The 23,161-nt window shown below is 39.2% G+C and overlaps 1 long non-coding RNA gene across 1 annotated transcript in view; it reads left to right on the forward strand.

Annotated features, from left to right (window-relative positions):
* LOC131480465 (uncharacterized) overlaps window positions 1–23,161 on the forward strand; it is a 69,061-nt gene that overhangs the window by 17,715 nt on the left and 28,185 nt on the right. The gene's annotated exons all lie outside the window — the stretch shown is intronic.

Here is a 23,161-nt window from a genome sequence, read left to right on the forward strand (position 1 = left end):
GGACAATCTGCTATAATTTATGAAGACAGGCTTTATTATTATTATGTTTTAAGCACTTTCGGCTTTAACAACTACTTTCTCTCTTTCTCTCTCTCTCGCCATCTAGCTGCTGGTGATCCTGTAAGGGAAACTGCCTTTCATTTTCATCTTCCCTAGCACAGCTGGTGCTGACACTACCCTGAGCATTCATCGAGTCATTTCCTGCTGATAAATGTCTATATGTAGCCACGATTGTCACCTATGTATGTGATACAAAGCTGTCCTCTCTTTTCAAACCAAGATAGCATTTGTACCAGCCTCTAATCTTATGTACCACTTTTTCCCCTTTTCAGAACCAAGCCGGCAATTCTCATCCTGAGTAGCTTTAAAATTGCTCATAGCAATCAATGACAACTGAGGCATCACTAAAGAATTTCTTTTATCTCCAAGCTCCAATTTAGATCTGTCATTAAGCTTGAGTAAGCTTGAACTGTCAGAACATTTTCCCTCATCACATGCTCTAAGCACAAAAAGTCAACTTCAAAATCAAATTTGTTCTATCTCTTACTATACTTTGTAATGGTTTCATGTGAACAATAAACTTCACTGAAATAGTCCTGTCAGTCTCTCATAACACAGATAGCTATGGCTTTAAAAACTAGCAAGATACTGCCAAAACTCAAGGATGACGTGTGGTGAGTCCTTCCCGCACACTGAGTCACTTTTTGTGGCGCTGTAAGGGGGCAGCCTCACGGTAGTGGTAGGAAGAGGGCTTGTCAGTGTGCAGGGAGCTGTGGAGTCAGAAGGAGCTTTGAGATGAAAGTTTGTGTCGCTTTTGAGGAGCTTCTCTTTGCATGTCATCTCTTCAACATGACCAAGTTTTATGTAATGACTTCCAAAACTTCTCCACTTCTTTTTTTAAAAAGATTTATTGGGCCCGGCAGCATGGCCTAGCAGCTAAAGTCCTCGCCTTGAACGCACCGGGATCCCATATGGGCGCCGGTTCTAATCCCGGCAGCTCTACTTCCCATCCAGCTCCCTGCTTGTGGCCTTGGAAAGCAGTTGAGGACGGCCCAATGCCTTGGGACCCTGCACCCGCGTGGGAGACCCGGAAGAGGTTCCTGGTTCCCGGCATCGGATCGGCGCAGCACCGGCCCATTGCGGCTCACTTGGGAAGTGAAACATCGGACGGAAGATCTTCCTCTCTGTCTCTCCTCCTCTCTGTATATCTGACTGTAATAAAAAATAAAAAAATAAATCTTAAAAAAATTTATTTATGTTTATTGGAAGGTCAGATTTACAGAGAGAAGCAAATATGGAAAGATCTGTCCACTGGTTCCTTCCACCAGAAGCCAGAGGCTGGAGCTGAGCAGATCCAAGCCAGGAGCCAGGAGCTCCTTCTGGGTCTCCCATGTTGGTGTAAGGTCCCGAAGCTTTAGGCCATTCTCTATTGCTTTCTCAGCCCACAGGTAGGAAGCTGGAAAGGAAGTGGATCAGTTAAGACATGAACCGGCATTCATATGAGATCCTGGCACATGCAAAGCAAGGATTTAGTCACTAGGCTGTAGCCCAAAAAACTCTACTTCTTTTTGTTTATTTATTTTTTACATTTTATTATTATTATTATCTTTTTATGATGTAGTTCCATAGGCTCCTGGCATTCCCCTTATCCCCTCCCCAATTCCCTCCCCCCCACCTAGTTCCTATATATCATTTCTAAAATATAGTTCTTCATACATAGTCATATGTCCATCATTGCGGGCATGGACAACGGCAGAGAGTCCAGCATCCTAATATCAAGATATAGTGAATAGTTTCATTGTAAGCCCATCTTTGTCTGGAAGCAGAAATGCATACTACATTGTATCCTCATATCTGGATGTTAGTCTCCATTTCACAGCTACTGTACATCCCCTTAAATGAAAAGTCATAATACAAAATCAACAGTGGAAAGAAAAATAGAAATTTACAATGCCATGAAGTTAAAGTGGCTTTTTCATTGATTTGGCTTTCCACTCTATTATATTATCACTGATTTTTAAAAAATGGATTGGAAAGTGTTACCTTAAATAGCTGGAAGGGACAAATTTTAAGCAGGAAACCGCAGTCCCAACCTCACTGCAAAATGCCTCCATAAACCTCTGAACTGAAATGATATTTTGCTTGGATTAGTTTTAGAACAGAGAAGAAGAGAATGCAAGAGAGAAACACACACACACACACACACACACACACACACACACACACACACACACAGATATCTTTTCTGCTGGCTCATCACCCTGAAATACATATAAAAATTGAGAGTAAAACCAACTGTGGTCGCAGATGTGAGTGTCAGGAGCCCAGTTACTTGAGCCATCTCTATTGCCCCTGGAGATCTCTGTTGTCTGTGGGAAGCTGGAATCAGGAACAACAGTCAGGGATTGAGCGCAGCCACTCAGAGGAGGGATGCATTGCATCTTAGCTGCTATACCTAATACCTTCCTTCACCACATATTAAAATGTACTTTGATCTTTGTTTTGTAAATTTCCTTTTGAAACATTCTGTGTGAACATTAGAGGTGCCAGATTGAGACTAAAGATTGCAGCAAGCTGGCAGAGCTACATATGCAAAATATTCCACAGCTTAAATATGTTTATGGAATTCTTATACAAAACAAATGATTGTTTCTTAACAGTTTCTTCACAAGCTCCAATTTGGCTTGATATTTTCTTACCCATAAAGAAAAGAAGAAATTGGCTCTTTTTTAAAAATACTATTTATTTTTTATTCATTTAAAAGGCAGAGAGAGAGAGAGAGAGGGAGAGAGACGGAACACTTAATCCCACAGATGACTACAATAGGCAGGACCGTGTCATGCCAGAGCCAGGAACCCAGAATACTTGGGTGACAACAGCCCAGTGTCATGTGATGCCTCTTAGGAGGCCTTCAAAGCAAGCTGCACAGCAAGCAGGGGACCTGGGCTTGACCTGCACTCTGACATGGAATGTGGGTGTTGCAGGCAGCATCTTAGCCACGGTGAGCACGAGTTTTAGCCATGCATGATTTTCCCGCTCTTTTAAGAGTGTTTTATGGAAATATAATCCATCATCAGAACGTATTATAATGAGAAAAGATCATATAGAATTTTTCTAACCCAAACAAACCTCTCTCTCTCTCTTTTACTATTTGGAAGGCAGAGTTAACAGAGATGGAGGGAGAGAGATCTTTCATTCCCTGGATCATTCACTAATCGGTTGCAAACAGACAAGACTCGGCTAGGATAAAGTCTAGTGCCAGGAGCTTCATATGGGTCTCCCATGTAGATGCGGGGTCCAAGCTCTTGAACCATCCTCCTTAGTTTTCCTGTGTATCATCAGGGACCCGAATAAAAGGGCAGCAGTAGTTACCCATATGGATGTGGGTGCTGCAGAAGGTAGTTTGATTTTTTTAATTTAAATTTTTATTTTTATTGATTACATTGCATTATGTGGCACAGTTTTATAGGTATTGGGATTCCCCTGCCCCTCCCCCAACCCCCCCCCATGGTAGATTCCTCCACCTTGTTGCACCACCACAGTTCAAATTCAGTTGAGATTCTTTCATTGTAAGCATCTACCAAGCATAAAGTCTAGCATCTTCTTTTCCAGATAAGTTCAACGGTTTCTTGGGGAGACCATCTCTGGTGTGAAGGTAGAGCCGGCAGTATTATCCCATTCAATTAAGAGCCCCGACATAACATCAGTAACAATTTATAACGTTATGGAATTAGTTGACATGGTATTGAGTAACCAATATGTTAAAAGAGAGAAAAAAAAAAAAGAATGTAAGTTCTGAACCACATCCTGTGACTTCTACATTGACATTTCAATTTTTAGTTTATATACAACCGAGTTCTATGCACCTTAAAATGGCTATACATTACTATTTAGCTGTCTCATGTCTATTTTAATTTTAATATTTAGCAGTTTATAGCGTTGAAGCATGATTTTGCTGAACCTGGTTGTTTTTTGGGTAGTCTAACTCTATAACTCTAACAAGACATATGTCAACAGTTTAGGTGAACATTTTTAGGAGGGGTGTGCAGAGAAATCTTCAATACCCCAGTGAGGAGTAACTAATCTTTGTGTCCCACCCAGTGAGGTATAAGTGCATCCCCGCTGGCCATTGCCTGTCTGATTCTAAGCTTTCCTTGTTGTTCTCTGTCTATCTATTCTAGTTTTTTTGTTTATTTGTTTGTTTTGAGGTGTTTCTGGAGCAATCCTGATGGTCTTTGCCAGAGAGTAGGGACCCAAAGTCGGAACCAGGCAAGGACCAGAGAAAGCTCCTTTCGCTAGTCCCAAAGGAAGTTTATTGTTCTTCTGTTTCTGCGGACCGCTCAGTGCTCCTGGTTGTCGTTCCGATGCCCTTGGATCCTGCAAGGCAGGATTTGGGCTTTTTCCATCCCATGTGGTAGATCCAAATGGGGGTGGGTGACCTCAGAGTTCTCGGCCTCCGAAGGCACTCCAATTCCCCGTGGTCTCCTTGGCAGTTGGGATGTAGTCCTTGGTGCCTGTGCTGATAGTCCTTGGTGAGGATCTGGGAGTCTTCAGGGTTGGGTTACAAGCCTCCTCCTGTCCCCCTGCTCCACTCTGGGGTCCCCCCCTGGTCTGTGCATATGACCTCCTGTTAAGAGGTTGTGAGGAGCACTCCTGATTCGCCCATATGCCTTTGTAGTTTTGCTGTTGTCTAATGCTGATTCGAGTCTGTTGTCTATGAGTTACTATTTATGATCCTGATGGGTTAAACTTCCCGTCTTCCTCACACCAGAAGGTAGTTTGATTTACTGCACCACAGGTCTGGCCTGGAAGAAAACTCTGAACATTATAGTTGCTTGTAGGTAATTATTCAAATTGAAGTTGCCATTCCTTGATGTTTTTCTCCCTTTCTTTTCAGAGCTAGGTCTCGGTAATGTCATTTCTGCACCTTAGCTGAGGCTCTGTTTTCATTCACCTCTCACTGCTATCAGTTATGGAGATTTCTTATCCTGAGTAATTCACGGTACAATGTGATATGCATCTTTGTAACCTTGGCCATATTTCCTTGATCCTAATCAAAATTGGTGTTGTTCTTCAGTGTGATAGTGTTAACGGCTATGTGTTAATGACTAGTCATGGTTGTAGAATGGGCCCTGTCAGGGACTAGCAGCATTTTCAACAGTACTACCTGAACCATTAGCCCTGAGGATCTGAGATTGTGGCAAGGAGAACTAGGCATAGATTAGTGAGACATTTAAGATGTGCATCGTCTTCCAGAGTTTTATTGCACAGTTTGATATCTAGTTACCTTTTCTCACACTTGCTGATGTTAAAATAATGATGTTTTTCTTAATAAGCATCATGTATTTCTTTTAGATACACGTTATTCTACAGTATGATTTTAGACCTATTGAGAAGTGTTAATTTATAGGACTGCTTTGATGGTACAAGGAAAGAATAACTTTCATTGATTTGGAAAAGATTTTTTTTAAACCTGTTGTGAGAGAGTGACAGAGAAGTGGAAAGGCAGAGATAATTTTCCATCTCCTGGTCCATTACAACCATAAAGGGTCAGGCATCGTCAGGAGCCTGGATCTCCATTTGGTCTCCTCACTGGTGGCAGGAGTCCAAACACTGGAACCATTATCTGTGGCTGTCCCATGTGCATTCAGAGGGAATTGTGTCAGAAGAGGAGAAACAGAATTCCTGGAACTTCAGTATGGGATGCCAGAAGTATAGAGGGTGGCTTTACCTGCCAAGCCATAATCTGGGTACAATATTTAACATATTTCTCTTTTTTTGCAAAAAAAAAAAATGTATTTAAAAAGTAGATACAGAGAGGGAGAGGCAGAAGCTGCAGCAGTGACAGAGTTAGAGAAAAGGTATCATTCTATGCACTGATTCCCTCCCCAAAGCACAGCAACAGCCGGAGTAGTTTGGTTGAACCCAGGAATCAGGAGCGTCTCCCACGAGTCCCATGTGAGCACAGGGCTCATGACCTCAGCCTGCTCTGGCTGTGTTCCCAGGCCATTGCAGGAAGCTGATTGGAAGTGGATATCTGGGACTTGTACCAGAACCCATATAGAATGCCAATGTGAACTGTATAACTCACAAGCAGATATTCAATGTTCATTTCAATTTCTTCATAATCATGCTGGGTTATGATTTCTTAATACAAATACTAGTTTCAGATGATGTTTTCTGTGTACTGTGTAACAATGAAAGAGAAACTAAATATTTGTTTTATTTGAACTGAAAAACATTGTATATACGAGTTTCTCTTTGATGTTAAATCATTGTTTACTTTACAAAAAAGACTTACTTATGTTTATTGGAATGTCAGATTAACAGAGAGCAGGAGAGACCGAGAGAAAGATCTTCCACCTGGTGGTTCACTTCCCAAGTGGGTGCAATGGCTGGAGCTTAGCTGATCCAAAGCCAGGAGCCAGGAGCTTCTTCTGAGTCTCCCACACAGATGCAGGTTCCCAGGGCTTTGAGCTGTCCTCGATTGCTTTCCCAGGCCACAAGCAGGGAGCTGGGAGAGAAGTGGAGTAGCTGGGATAATAACCTGCGCCCATATGGCATCTTGGCACATTTCAGGTGAGGACTTTCAGCTACTAGGGTTTCCTGCTGGGCTCCACTGTTGACATTTCTCAGTCAAAGATGAAGTTAGCTTTGTATGCACCATTTTTATATATGACTGGCAGAAAGGAAACACATGGTTGAATTATGAAATGTCACTGAATATGAATGACATACCAATGCAGAACATGGTAAAAGATGTGCAATTTAGAGTGAAGGAAATGTGGTAATAGGACTGCCTGCAACAATCGGAAATGAAATAGAATATTAGAAATTAGTTAATTTTTATTTTTAACTGATGCATATGCACTGTACATATTGATGGTGTAATGTGTTGATCCAAGTACAATGTAGTATATTCAATTCTCAAATATTTATAATCTTTTTTTGGTGAAAAGTTTAAAATTCCTTACTCTAGTTTATCTTTGACAGATACACAGTACATAAGCATTACCTTTAGTTATGCTACTGTACAGTAGCGCATCAGTACATTTTATCTAACTGTAACTAGATATAATTTTTGATTCTTTCTCATGACTGCCTTCCCAGGAGTGATTCCCTATGGAACGTGCCATTCTAGTCTCAACCTCTGCAAATACTTTTATATGTCACTTATGAGTAAAACTATGTGGTACTTTTCTTATTTATTTCACTTAACCTCATGTCCTCCATGCTTTTGCCCATAGCAGGATTTCATCCCTTATATCTTAGGAGTGTTTTGTTGTGCGTGGGTATTACAAGTCTTTATCTATTAATGAGCTAATGAAATCATGTTAAATATATGATGTCACTTGTTTTTTAAAGGTTCATTTCTGAATTTTTATTTGAAAGACAGAGGTACAGAAATAAAGGAAGATGCAGAGAGAGAGATCTCCCATCCTCCGATTCACTTCCCAGATGGTCTCTACGGCAGGAGGCGAGCCAATCTGAAGCCCGGAGCTTCTCCTTTGTTTTCAAATAGGTTCAGGGTCCCAAAAAGTTGAGTCAGCCTTTGATGCTTTCCCTTCCATAAACAGAGAGCAGGATCAGAAGTGGAGCAGCTGGGACATGAACCAATACTGATATGAAATGCCAGTGCTGCGGGCAGAGGCTCAGCTCATTATGCTACTGCACTGGCCTCTTCATGTCGCTTGTCTTCACAAAATCTTTACAGTATACATTAAGAAAAAAATCATATTTCTTTGGGAGGCTAAGGAAGTGAATTTAGGTAAATTTATGAATAAAATCCTTCAATCTATACTAATGTGAAATAGAAATTCTTAATAGTGCATTTGCCTACATGTTCTTCCTTACTATATAACGAGGAACTGGAAATATTTGAATTTCATTTCTGTACTGAAAACATTTTTAGCTTGTGATATATGGAGGCAGACATTCTTTTGTATAATATATGCAAGTGAAAATTTATAACATTTAGCTGTATATGTTTTTATTAATGGTATATACATACATTAGTGTCCAATTAGTAATTTTATTTTCTTTCAAATTTCACTATGTTATACTACATACTAGTGCACACTAACTCTGAGAACTTCTTCGTTAGATTAAAATGGTGTGAGGTTACTAATGGTTTCCAGTGAATGATTCTGCATTCTGGTTTATTTGCATATGCATAGATAGCTCCCAAACTTGTGACAAGAACCCAGTGACACAGAACAAATCTCTCTAAAGGGAATCTAAATATGGGGAAGAACAATATTTACCTACATGGGGAATTTATGAAATGTGTGTTATTATAAAAGTTAATTCCCCTTCTGAATAAATAATATTTGATTTTCATATTAGCATACTAGTTTGAACAGCTGCACAAAACTGCTGAGACATAAAAAGGTAAAAAATAAAGTTTCAGCCCAAGGTTTTTCTTTCAGATTAACAGGTGCAGAAGATCTCAGGGTATACACTTGAGTTCAGAGGAAAAATTTTGGCATGGGATACATTTCTATTATATTGGCAATGACTAAAATGTATACGGAAAAAGTGACAACTTGTACCAGCACAAAGTTTTCACATACGTTAGGTCAAAATGATTAACAATGAAAGCATCTCACCTTTATGTCTGCAAAGTGTATTTGCTTAGAACATGTCACTAGACACATAGCCCTAGTAAAAAAAGGTAAGCTAAGTCTTATTAAAGAATAATTATATGTGTGTCTGTGAATGAGTGTGCCTCAAGGACAAAGTTTTACTGTATACTGTTGATCTTTTGTGTTGTATAGAGAAAGAAAACACAACCAGATAGGGCATGCAAAAGGCCTTTGTTTCTGAAGATACAAACTCCTTCTGGAATTCTTATTTCTTGGTTTCTGTAAAGTGGTATTATTATGATATATGTAACCTGTTACTAAAATTCATCATTTAGTACCCATAGAAGTATAATAATAATAATAATAATAATAATATGAATATGAATATGAATAATACAGTTAAATATATGTAATTATGATTTAAAATTTTTAAAGATTTAATTTAAAGATTTAAATTGGTCTTATCTTAGGCTTATATAGGAGCACCTACATTTTGTTAAACTTTATTTTGGAGTTCATGGATTGGATACAATTTTTATTGCCGTGAGTCTGCTTTGTAGCTCTTTGCTTTTTAAAATTAGCAAAAGATTTCAGGAATGTCTGATTTTCTTTTTCATTTCTTCAGCAACACATTGGTCATTTAGTAGCATTTATTTCACTTCATATTTTTGTAAATTTTCTATTTTTCTTTCTGTTATTTTGTTTTATGTCTTTTATTTGAAGAGGATGTGTATCTGTGTAGTAGAGACAATCACATCCAGCTGTGAGGAAGCAATGCAGTGCGCATCTCTACTTACAAATCAAAGATGGACTCCCAGTGAAACTGTTGAATATATTTTAACCATAGGATGCTGGACTGTCTAGCAATGACAGAGAGAAAGATCTTCCATGTGCTGATTCAGTTCCCAAGTAGCTGCAGTGGCCGAAGCTGAGCTAATTCAAAACTGGGAGCCAGGAGCTTCCTCCACGTCTCCCATGTAGGTACAAGGTTCCATGGCTTTGGGTCATCCTCCATTGCCTTCCCAGGCCACAAGCAGGTTGCTGGAAACGAAATGGAGCAGCCAGGACATGAACCAGTGCTATATGGGATCCAGGCACAAGCAAGGGGAGGATTTAGACACTGAGTCTGTGCTAGGCCCTCACCTTGTTTGTAAATATTGGCCCCATTCCTAAATTCTTCATTCATCTATTCTCTCATTCATTGAATTTTTGCTTCTTGATTTTGGAATGTATCAAAACTCTGATTTCTGGAGTACATAGATGAGCAAGACAGGTATGTGTGCTGTCGTGGACTTTCTACTTATTGGAGAAGAAAGACAAATGATAATGTCCTATAGCATGCAGAATGTAATTCAGTGAGAGGTGATAATAGGGATTTAAAGAAGTTGATAAAAGCTTTAATTGCTTTTTAAGTGTCCAAATAATTTGATCCTTCCTAAGTTTCTGGTTTGAAGATTTCTGTTTTTAAAATTTTAGTCGATTTATTGGCTTTGGGCAGAAGAGCATTTACAAAAAGATTTATTTATTTTTATTTGAAAAGTAGATCTTTACAGGGAGAAGAAGATACAGAGAAAGAATATTTCATCTGCTGCTTCAGTCCCCAAATGTTTGCAATGGCTAGAGCTGAGCTGATATGAAGCCGGCAGGCAGGAGATTCCTCTGGATATCCCACATGGGTCAAGAGGCCCAAGGACTTGAGCCACCCTCCACTGCTTTCTCAGTTCATAAGCAGGGGATCTGGATTGGAAGTTTAGCATCTGGGCCATGAATCGGCACCCGTATGGGTTGCTGGTGTTGCAGGCAGAGGATTCACGTATAAGCCCTTGTGGTAGCCTTAGAATGACATCCTTTCAACTTAATGAAGAACAGGATTTCAGTGAACCCTAGGATATCAACAAAGCTATACTTTTTAAATAATTTAAATAATGAATTATTACCACAATGCCGTTTTCTGGGCATAGGGTTTTTTTTTTTAATAGGTTAGGGGTTTTTGTAGGTATAGGGTTTTTTAGCAAGTATCATGGTACATGGAAATATTAACATTTTTCATGTAAGAGTACTTTCTTTGGGAATAGAGATGTGTACTATAAGGTAACTTTACTACCCAGTATGCTAGTATGCACTGTGCTGTTCATCTGTGAAAGTATATGTATGTGCTTGGTAGCCTATATCTATTTCTTTTCTAGGTTGCCTAAGCATTGGCTTATATCCGAGAGAACGTATGATAAGTGTGCTTTTATGACTGGCTTATTTCACTAAATATGATGGTCTCCATTTGAAATCATGTTTGTTGCAAATGGTGGGATTTCATTCTTTTTTTTAATGACTGAGAAGTAAGAATTCCATACAGCAGTTGTACTATAGTTTCTTTATCTATTCATCTCTTGATGGACATCTCGGTTTTTTCCTTGTCTTTGCTATTTTAAAGCATGCTACTATACATATAGTTTCTTGTCATCTCTTTTGGGTGTAATTCTGAGAGTGGGATAACTGGGTCGTGTGGATATCAAGATTGAGTTGTCTGAACACTCTCCATAGTAACCTCCACAGGGACCCTACATTCCTACTCGCAGTAGAGGAGGTTAACTTTTTCCCAACAGCCTCGTCCGCAGCCGTTGTCTGTTGATTTTTGTGTGTAGGCTATTTTCATTGGAGTTAGCTAAAACCTTGATGTGGTTTTTATTTGCATTGCCCTCATGGCTAAAGAGCCTGAGCGATTTTTCTTGTATCTATTAGTCAATTGAATTTCTTCTTTTGAGAAATGTCTGCTCAAGTCCTTCACCCATTGCTTAACAGGATTGTTTATTTTTCTGTTGTTGAGTTTTTCAAACTCTTTGTAGATCTTGGGTTAATCTCTTATCTTTCCTATAGTGTGTAAATATTTTCTCCTGTTTTTTTGATTGCCTGTTTGCTTTGCTGTACTCCTTAGGATTTCAATAAAGGAACCATCTCTATGTGTCTTTTAGATACATGTCTTGGCACTTTCTCCCATTTGTAAAATCAGTAGAGTCTTCCTATCGTTTTTTCTTCCATAGCAAGTATGTCCAGTCTCTCTCACAGTGAGTACAACAGATAATAAAAAATAATCTTTTCACTTTCAGATCCTATACTGTGGGCCGTAGTTGTAGCAGCATGTTAAACCTTTGTCAATGGTGCTAGACACCCATTTGGGTACCAGTTTGAGGCCTGGTCATGGCTTCTCTACTTCACATCCAACTCCCTGATATTTAGTCTCATTGAAAACATTGGTTTTTTTTGCCATGTAAGATAACTTGCAGGTTCCAGAGAGTAGAAGGTTAATGTACGGCAGGGAGTATTATACAGCCTTCCACACTGACACATTAACAATTACCATTTTTAATAACTGCTTGAATATGCAATCTATGAGAATTTTGCAAGTTATAAGAATGGATATTGCATTCCTATTTTTGGAAAAAATGCTTTACTGTGAAGTAGTGATATTTTAAAACCATATATTGTGCTTTGAAATTTTTGTGTATGAAACTCTAGACATCTGGTCTACCTTCTAGTTGCTAGACATGAGACAGAGATAACTATGTAGAGCAGATAAAATCCCTGAGTTTTCATCTCTCTCTCTCACACAGCAATTGCACTTTTTCTTGAATATCTCAACCTGAGTATCGCATACAGAGACCAATTAGTGGAAGGGAAAAGAATAATTATGTGAATTTGAAGCATTTTGGTATTACGCTCTATAGGGAACCAAGTTATGTTTTACATGTATCATGAAGCCTGCCTTGGCATAAACAGATGGGTCTTAATAGTTTTCTGATTATTTCATTTTTCCTGGAGAAAAGTTGTCTTAGGTTTGTGGCTGTGGAAGACCATTTCTTTTCTAGTAGTGACTGAAATCTATCAACCATATTAAATCTAAAAATTGGTGTTTCATCAGAAAAATGATTGAAAGGATACACCAATATGAATACTTGCGTCCTGCTGTAATTTCAGCATTTTTTTCCTTCCCTCCTTCCTTTTTGCAACAGAAGTTCCACCTGCTATTAGAAAAACCTAATAACTTTGCTTCTATTTGGCCATGTTCTGCTCTTCAGGCTAGATTTAAGGGAGAAATGAAATGATTTTGTACAGAGATAAAGTCCTGAGGCATTCTAAAGTGTGATCAGACTGGTGAACACTTTGGAATAAAGTAGAATAGAAAAGACTAAAATAGGGGCTAGCCCCATGGTGCTTTCTGTTGGGTTGCTGGCATTCCATATAGGTGCTGGCTTGTGTCCCAGCTGCTCCACTTCTAACCCATCTCCCTGCTTATAGCCTGGGAAAGCAGAAGAGAATGGCTCAATTCCTGGAGCCTCTGCACCCATGTGACACTCCTAGTAGAAGCTCCTGGCTTCTTCTAGCAGATTGCCTCTGCTCCAGCTGTTGGGGCCATTTGAGGAGGAAGCCAGATGGTGGAAGAATCTAGCTCTTTTTCTTTGTGTAGTTGCCTTTCAATGAATAATATCAGTAATAATAATAATAATAATAAAATATTAAAACATAAATCACATGAAAGAAACCAGTTTGAAATAACAACTGAACGCATAGAAAACTTGAGAGTAGAAACAATATCTGAAGAAAGGGAGATAAGTGAGCAAATAACTGAATGTTGGTGTCGTTACAAAAAATCTGCTCAGAATTTTCCCATCAGCGACTGTACCTGTTGCAAACTCTTTTTAATATGGAAACAGCAGAATGAGAGAAGGTAATTGATGTAGTGAGTTATAGGCTTAGATGCAGGTTTAGGTTTAGTTTTAAAGCCTAGTTTGTCTGAATCCAAAATTCATGCCTTTTTCTGATATCCCACCCATTCTATGGGGTGCCTGGATTTACTGTTTCATCTCGGAATCACAGAATTAAATGGAAGAGCCCAGGATGATAACTCCTCAAATGTTAAAGCATCCTCCAGCCAAGAATTTTGCCACAGCCATGGAAATACGGCTTTAGGATTTATGCCAAAATTTGAACCAGACCCATGGAAAATATAGCTTGACTCTGCTCCTTTTTCTTTACCCAGTGAGTCCCTAACAGAAAAGGAGTGTCTACTGCTTTTCTCTCGATATTCCTGGTGTCTAGGCTTATCTCATGTAAGTGCTTTTTCTTTCACGTTTGGGACAGGTTTTAATATGGCTAGTTCTGACAGGTTTCAGTCTTCCATACTACAAGCTCTGAGTAGATACAAGTGCAATTAGTTTTACTAGTTCCGAAACATGATCAGCTATTAATGTGTGGCCTATAGATTTGTTTCTTTCTCTTTTTCTTTATTTCTTGGCAAAAGGAGTGATTTTTCATGCAGTCTGTCTGATTGCATTTGCATATTGAGATTTTCTCTTACAGTTTGTATTCTATTTAACCCACTAAGCATGGAGCAAAGCTGTTCATCTGACCTGCTGCCTGAACCAGCGTCTCCATTGGAAGGTACTCAACCTTTGTCTATTCATGTGTTATAAGTGCAACTGTTTGGCTATAGCTCGTATTCATACAAACCAACATCTGCAAAGAAAGCCTCCTCTATCCTTGCAATTCATATTTCTCCAAATAAAACAGTAATGAATTTCAGAAAGGGTTTGAGCTTCTAGAATTGTCCCAAGAGCATAGGCAGGATTGAAATATTTCAAAGTGTTTTGGAGTGGGGTGTGATAAAGTATTTCCATGTTTGCTGAGTGTCTCTGAGCGAGCAGATTCGTACTAATAAAGGCAGAAGCCAGGAATAGTTATAATACGCTTAATTAACTCTAAGCTTATTTAATGCCATGGTCCAGATGAACTCCAGATAGGGAGACATAATACATATAGCTCATTAAAAAATAATTTGGACTTCTCTAATCTATATTTGCATAAAGTTCAGGTCCTTGTCCTGGAGGTATTAATTATTTTCTAATATTATTGTTGAAAAATGGATTCTCATGAAAAAAAATGGTAATTAGAGAAATGCTGGCTAACATAATTTAATTTCACTTAACATATTCATGCCAATTATTCCATGAGTTTTTTTCTTGACAAAATACGCTTTTAAAACAAAGCCCTAATAAAAAAAATGTATAAATGAGATGCTGCCTATGAGTTATTAAAAAATGACAATAAGCAAAATGAGCCTATTTGTCTGTGTTTATATAAATTGGAAAGGTATTTTGTACAGCATGTGGGTTACCATAGGGAACAAGTTATTGTTTTTCTTTGATCACACTTTAGAACCAAATTTTTTAAGAATAGTGTGTATTATTTTGGGAAAATATATGCAAAGAATTAAAGGAATCTGATTGGTTGTTATATTTGATGAAATCTTATATGACACACTTTGTGAATTTCATGGTAAGTTGCTAACAGTGAGCAATTGTAGAAATCAACATTCTAGCAAAGGAGTTGCAATAGCATCCTAAATAAGAAACAGCATCTTGAGATGAATGATTGACCAGAATAGTTTTTCCTAACTTTAAACATGATGTTTTAATTTTTAAATGGATTTTTTGCATGATATTTTCATTTAAAATGTTTTATTTATCTATTTTATACACACACACACACACACACACACATGTCTCAGATTTGTTTTGTGGAACCAAATGGATCAGTGACTATCCAGTACGTTAGAGAACAACAAAAGATAGAAAAGTGGACAAGGAAAAGATTAAAAAGGGGTAGAGGTAGGATGGTCAACATTAATGTGTAAGCCATGTTTCAGGCTCTATGTTCTGTTCGTAAATCACTTACTTATTTCATCTGAAAAATATTATTTTGTGATCCTATTGTTACTTGCAAGAATGTTGACTGCAGACTAAGCCAGATATGGTTTGGACTATGTGCCATTCCAAGCATCTGTCTTCACCCATTTTGCTGGTGATTTCCTGGATTACATGCAGGTTTTTTTTTTTTAGAAGATTTATTTTTTTATTAGAGTTGAGAGAGGAGGAGAGAGACAGAGAGAGAGAGAGATCATCTCCCTGCTGCTTCACTCTCCAGATGGCTGCAATAGCCAGAGTGAAGCCAGGAACCAGGTCAACTTCTGCTAATTCTTCCAGACCACTGTAAAAATAACTGAATTGGAAGTGGAGCAGCCGGGATATGAAATGTTGATACTGTAGGAGGCAACTTTATTTGTTATGCTGTAATGCTGGCCGATCACATATCTTAATTCATCTCTCTCTTCCTTCTACCCCCACTATTTTTATGGAGACACTGAAAAGGACTAAGCTTATAAGAAGAAAAAGAATAAAATGTAGTATTTTTTGTTTTATCCTCAAGATCTTACTTTGGAACCTGTGCGCTTTCTCAAAAATTACTCAAGCCTTTTGTGCTGCACATTTCTGAGATAACATATATTGGTGATTCTATCCATGTCCTCACCATGCTCCCAAGGAATTTTTAATCTGCTGTTGCCACCACCTCTGACTGGTAGTCACTGAAACAGAGGTGTGTAAGGTTACATTGAATGGAAACTGCTCTTCTGCAGGAAGATGCAAAGCGATCTTCGCATGGTCATTCTTGATGCTCAAGGGCAGAGAGGCCCTTGCTCTCAGCTTGTGCTGTGGTTGCCTACACGTAACCCTGGTGAAGGTGACCCAGATCTCTGTTGGGTGGTCCCAAGAGTCATAGAAATTTGAAAAATAGGATTTATTTTCTGTTATATCCAGTTTCCTTGAGTAGAGATGCAAAGCCATGAGATTTGGCTGACAAATAAAGCCTCAATCTGTATCAGAAACCTCCATTATTCTCCAGAAATCTGGCATGCCTTTTCTTTCTAAGATACGTAGTTTCTAGGTGATCATGTGAAGGAAGTAAATTCTTGGCGGGCTCAACCCACTGGTTCGCTAGGGAATTTCGCAAGTATCAGAGTCCCTGAGCATAGTTTAGGACTAAGCTGGAAGCAAGCGTCTCCTTTTTGTCCTAATGTCTGGTTCATGTGCCTTAAAGCTGATTTGCTGGAGCAGATCTAATAGCTTGATGCCAGTTCCATTTAACTAATGTTATTGTTTTCAGAAAATGGAGCTAGGTCATGCAGAAAACAGGGTATTCAAGTGTTCTTATAAGAATTCTTGCAAATATTGCTTGCAAGACATTTTAGTTCAGGACTTTTCTGTCATTGCTAGGTTAGCTAGAGTCTTGTTCAGAGGACTTTCAGAGAGTGCCATGTGGTAACTTGAGTTTGGTAGTCTGAGAGTTAATTCTGCAGCTAGGTACAAGAAAAATGTCTTGATTTGAGTGCTTAGACATAGGTACAAAGAAAATATCTAAGGTCACAGCTGTGTGTACTGAAAGTTGTGAAGATAGGGAGCAAAGAGTGAGGGGTCCCATTCTGACTAACAGGAGGCTTCTGAGACAAACAGGGAGGCTGTTGTCTGTAAAGCTCAGATAAGCAGCCGATCAATATGGCAAAAGGTAGCTTATTAATAGTAACAGATAGGATTTTTGCTGGACAGTGACACATACGGGACTGTCAATAGTGATGAATATGAGCCAATGCATGGTGAGCACAGAGGGAGGCTTCAGACCAGGTCTCCTTGGCAACAATCAAAAGGAACTCTTTTATCTAGAATACAGAGGCTATTTTCTCTGATCACAAACGTGTCTATGGAATGTACTGTAAGAGCTGTTTAAACATATTTTATGTATTTTTTTTGAGAGGAAATTCAACCTCCATTTAAGCATTTGCATTGTTCACAATTTAAATGTAAAATTTAGTCATGAAGTAATGAACACAAGTATTTAAGAAGTGAGGCTCCCAGAATGGAAGTCTCCCTAACCTCTTTTATCAAGGAAATTAAGAGGCAAACAATAACATTCTTTTAAGTGAAAATTCAAAACAGTTTTATAGGCAGTACCCCTTGACTCTAACCCCAAAGGAGGATTTCTATTTGTATAGATTGTGTCCTGACACTAGAAATATCTCGGAAGGAACCTGGAAAATAAGCAGTCTCCTGTACAATATATACCATGCTGCAAGTATTGTGCTAACACTGTGGGAATAAAGGAGATAAAAAATATTATAAAACAGACCTGTGTATCCATTCTGTTCTGAAGACACTCAGCTTCTACCAGTTGACCTAAAGATGGCCACAACTATATCACCTTTTTGTGTGTTCCTTTGTCATATGATTTCACCTTGTTCCTTCAAGATCTGGACTCTATTTCTCTTAAGTGTGAGCAGGCTCTGAAATTACTGTGGTCAATTATATGTGTTAGGAGTGATGCTATGCATAGTAGGCAGTCAAAGGATATCTACAAGGAAAACTGTAAAAAATATGCCATATTGACTTGTGAATCTGTAATCACTTGATACCAAACTGTGATGTGAATACCATAAATAATGGCTAATGAAAATATTTTAGTACTTTTTCGGATTACCTTTTTTAATCTCCTAGTTTTTAGAACGAACATAGAAATGATCCAATGAGCTTTTTGAATGTTCTGGTCATGAATGTATTTTTGCTTAAATAAGACTTTTGGTATTTGTTTCAATTATACTTGTAGTGACATGGAAATGTTAAAATCATCCTTGCTTCGCTACAGTTTTGTGTTCTTTGAAATTAATATTTAGATTCCTGAACCACTTGGTTTTCTTGCTCACATATTGTTAAGTTCAGTGTTTCTGAGCCTGTACTGTGAATAAATTACAAGCAACGTGCAGAGAAAAGAGCAAAGAAACAAAACAAAAGTTTATCGTGGGCCCAGTATGGTACCCTACAGCTGAAGTCCTCACCTTGCACGCGCCAGGATTCCATATGGGTGGTGATTCTAATCCCCGCAGCCCCACTTCCCATCCAGCTCCCTGCTTGTGGCCTGGGAAAGCATTTGAGGATGGCCCAAGGCCTTGGGACCCTGCACCCTCGTGGGAGACCTTGAGGAGGCCCCTGGCTCCTGGCTGCAGATTGGCGCAGCTTTGGCTGTTGGGGCTGTCTGGGGAATGAATCAACAGAAGGAAGATCTTCCTCTCCTTCTCTCCTCCTATCTCTATATATCTGACTTTTCAAAAAAAATTAAAAATATATTTTTTAAAAAAGCTTATTGTGTTAAGCTTGTTCTGAGAGAAGTGGAAAAAAATCTTCAGACATTTTTGATTCTATGTTGCAATGTTTTAATTAGGCAAAAATTAAGTTTTTGAATTCTGAGAGTTACAGAAGAACAAGTACTGGTTTAAGTATATATGTAATAAAGATCATCTTTCATGTATGTGTTTTTTAAAGATTTACTGATTTTTATCCAAAAGGCAGATTTAAAAAGAAGAGACAGAAAAATCTTGCATTTGTTGGTTCACTCCCCAAATGTTTGGCATTGAGCCAACCTGAAGGCAGGAGTCATCAACTTTTGCTGGGTTTTTCACTTTGGTCCTGGGTTTTTCACTTTGGTCCAGGGATCCAAGGCTCTGGTTCCTCCTCCTTTGCTTTCCCAAGTCCTAAGCAAGGAGCTGGACTGGAAGTGGAGCAGTTGGGACAGGAATTGACATTCATATGGTAATTGCTGCTGCTGTAGTATTAGCCAGTTAGGCTACCACACCAGGCCATGTATTGCTTTGAGATTTCTTGTACAGTTAGTGCTTTGTTATACTTAGTTTGATGTACACTCATTAAGAGTTCACTTAACCATATCTGATAAGATATTACTGTCATTTTTTTTGGTGAGTTGAGTACTATTTGAGAATATTGACACATGCTGAAGAAAAGCTGGAATTAGCAGTGTATTGGAAAGATGAAAGAGCTGGAACCAACAGATGTGATTCTGAAGGGTAAAAGCTCTGAGTTTTCCTGCTGGTTAGATTTCAAAGGAAAATTGACTTGTCAATTTAGCAGCTAACTTGCAGTTTCTCCTTATAGTATTCATATAAGAAAACATGATCTTTTGAATCATGACTCATCTTGGGAGTTGATTGTTAAATTCACAGAAGGAAAGGGTAAGAAGCTACTTCAGCAACCGTGCAAACTTTGAATTCATTTTACCACCAGTGCCAAGTGTCCATTGATGCTTTCCTAAGCACTCTATTATTCTATTTCTTTGTATTTCTGTGTACTTTTGGTTTTTTTTCTCTTTTTATGTCCTGACTTCTACCTTCTCATTATTTCCACTTTCTCATGCTTCATGCTTTCCTTTTTTGAGAAAGTTTTTCTTAAACTACTTTATGATCTTCTATGACCTTATTGGTTTGAAATGTTCATGTTAATTCTGGTCAGCCATTGATTGCTTTATTCAGAAGCAGCAGACGATGGATATGAAAGAAATTCAGGGTCATGATGTGTTGTTCAGAAGTTTACAGTATAATTGACTGTGAGTCATTCTCCAATGAGAAATGACTATAAAATTAACCAAGTGAACCTTGTGGTAGTAAGTATGCAGGAGGATGACAAGACCCTCAAAGAAGATAAAACTTTGAAGCTACATGAGTTCCCTTCACAGACTTTTGTTAAATTCTAACTGCTCTTATGTGGGGAAATTCAAATGGTGACTAAATGAACATGCAGGTTGTTAAAGTCAGTAGACATTTTATCTGGTCTATTGTATCCGATAAAATATAATGTGAAAGTCTCAACTTCTTCTGGGTCTCCCACATAGGTTCAGGGTCCCAAGTCTCCTGACCATCCTCCATTGTCTTCCCAGGGCGCAGGCAGGGAGTTGGATCAGAAGTGGTACAGCCAGGACATGTATGATGTCCACATGTAATGCTATGCTCTGAGGTAAAGAACTAGCCAATTGAGCCTTTGCACAGGCAACTCAGCTTATTTTGTATTTCCTTTTGATTAGCAGTATCTTTGAGTGACAAAAAGGTTATTTGTTGGACTACATTAGTTTTCAATCACTAGTCAGTGTGTCTCAAGGCAAGTATGGTCTTGTACAGCTTTTGACCTATCAGTTGTAAATTAGATATTGAAAACAATCAACTCACAGCAGGATAGTCAAGGCATTTGCCTTCTCTTTCTTTTTTTGGTCCATCAGATGTAAGGAAATGAACAGCATCAACATTTCCATGATGTCATCAATGACAAATTCAATCCCATCTGTAGAACTGGCCTGGGTGGTTACTCTATAATGTTGGCTAACCAAAATCATTTTCTACAACTGGAAAAAGCTCTACAAAGTAATTGCTGATTGAAAAGTAGTGAGTGGCGAGAGAATCAAGATGGCAGAATAGGGTAAGGACACATTTAAACAGATGGGTAAATATTAGCCAGTGTGAAGAAGTGATGGCACATTCCAGGAAGTAAGAGAGGGCGGAACAACAGCAGAGGGGTACCAGGAGACTGACAGACACAGAAAGCAGCAGACACAACGGTGTGCTGTTGCAGTGACTGATACCCCAGCAGCATTCAGCAAATGGCAATCTGAACTCCACCAGCAGCCAGAACTCCACCAGCCACAAGATAGGAAGGGACGTTCACCGGGAGCTCCAGAGGTAAACTGAGACAAAGAACTGCTCATGCTGCTGATCTGTTTGATGTGACCAGGAGCAGAGAGACAGAGCAGCAGGTCCCAGAGGAGTGATGTGGGAAAAGGGTGCATTCCACAGTCCAGTCCATCCCCTAGAGAAGAATTAGGTGCCATTTTGTTTAAGGAGGCAAGGGCTATGGGTTAGGACTGCTCATGCACTGAGCTGGAAGTGAACTCATTTCTGGGTCAGTGAACTGCAGCAACGTGGCATTCTACAGGTTCCACACAGATAGGTCCAGGTAGCCCTCAGACCTGACTGCCAGCAAATTGAGAACTCTAGTAGTGGCACATCAGGTGCAATTTCTTACAGTGTAGCAAAGTGTTAAAACTGCAGGGGACAACAGTGAGCTGCACATGCACTGAGCTTCATGAGAATTCACTGAACTCATTGCATTGCACTGGTCCCACAGGAAAATAATACCGACTGTGGCATTGTACAGGTCAAAATAGGTCTGTGTGGTCCTCAGTCCTAACAACCAACTGCTTCAGACAAGATCAGCACCATCAACAACCTAGCTATATAGGACACCTGGTGTCTCCCTAATCCAGGGACCTGATCCGACCAGAAAGTGGGAGAAAGGTTGTACAAACAACAGTGCAGCCTCAGCATGGTGTCATAGGAGGTGGAGGTGGTGAGTCAGTAGCTGGGACCACGGAGACCATGATGGAAACCTAACATAAGAACCCAGACCTGGGGCCTGGCGGCGTGGCCTAGTGACTAAAGTCCTCGCCTTCAACGCCTGGGATCCCATATGGGAGCCAGTTCTATTCCCAGCAGCTCCACTTCCCATCCAGTTCCCTGCTTGTGGCCTGGGAAAGCAGTCGAGGACGGCCCAAAGCTTTGGGATCCTGCACCCGTGTGGGAGACCTGGCGGAGGCTCCTGGCTCCAGATTGGCACAGCACCGGCCGTTGCACTCATTTGGGGAGTGAATCATCAGACGGAAGATCTTCCTCTCTGTCTCTCCTCCTCTCTGTATATATCTGACTTTGTAATAAAAATAAATAAATCTTAAAAAAAAAAAAAGAACCCAGACCTGGTACTCGCTGGAGGGAGTGACACAGGTGACTGCAAACAAAGAGCCATGTACCAACTACAATAAGTAAAATCGACCTGTAGACCTGTGGATGACACAGCATAGAAACCTGCCTGAAGGAAAAAAATCTGATAACCAGAAGTCCAGAAGTACAATGACCAAGAGCAAAAGAAGAGATAGAGGCAAAATGAATATTACTGAAGACTCCCCTGCAAAGGAACAAAACCCTTTGCCAACCTCAGAGGTCACTGAGGAAAACAACGAGAAAATGGGGGAAACAGAATTCAAAACACTTAATATAAAGCTTCTTATCAACCATGAGTAGCACATAAAGCAGGCGTTCAAGCAATTTAAGGAATATGTCACACTGGAAATGAATCAAATGAAAGCTGATATATCAGAAATGAAGAATACAGTGGAGCAAATTAAAAGTACAGTGGAGAGTCTCCAAAATAGAATGAAGCAAGCAGAAGAAAGAATCTCAGAATTGAAAGATATTTCCTGTCACCAGGAGGAAGCAAACAAAAATCTGGAAGCAGAGCTGGATCAGGCCAAAAAAATATTCAACAATTGACACTATTAAAAGGTCAAATATGAGAGTCATGGGAGTCGCAGAAAGAGAAGCTGGGTTTACAAATGTATTTAATGAAATAATAAAGGAAAATTTCCCTAATCTAGAGAAAGAATTGGGAAACAACATCCAGGAGGGGAACAGAACTCTCAACAGGCTTCACCAAAAGCAATCTTCACCAAGACACATGATCATCAAGCTTTCTTCAATCAAACATAAGAAAATGATCCTTAAATGTGCACGTGAAAAAAAAAAATCATCTGACATAGAAAGGAATGCCAATTAAACTCACAGGAGACCTCTCACAGGAAACTCTACAGGCAAGAAGAGAATGGAATGACATATTCCAGATTCTAAAAGAAAAAATTGTCGGCCCAGGATAACATACCCAGCAAAACTTCCCTTTGTCTTTGAAAATGAAATAAAATTCTTCCACAGTAAAGAAAAGTTGAAACAATATGCCTCTTCCAAACCTGCCCTACAAATAATAGTTACAGAAGTTCTTTTGACAGAGAAAAGGGATAGCACCCAAAACCAAAGG

Source organism: Ochotona princeps, chromosome 6 (genome assembly GCF_030435755.1).
Source record: "Ochotona princeps isolate mOchPri1 chromosome 6, mOchPri1.hap1, whole genome shotgun sequence".
In the NCBI taxonomy this organism is placed as follows: Eukaryota; Metazoa; Chordata; class Mammalia; order Lagomorpha; family Ochotonidae; genus Ochotona; species Ochotona princeps.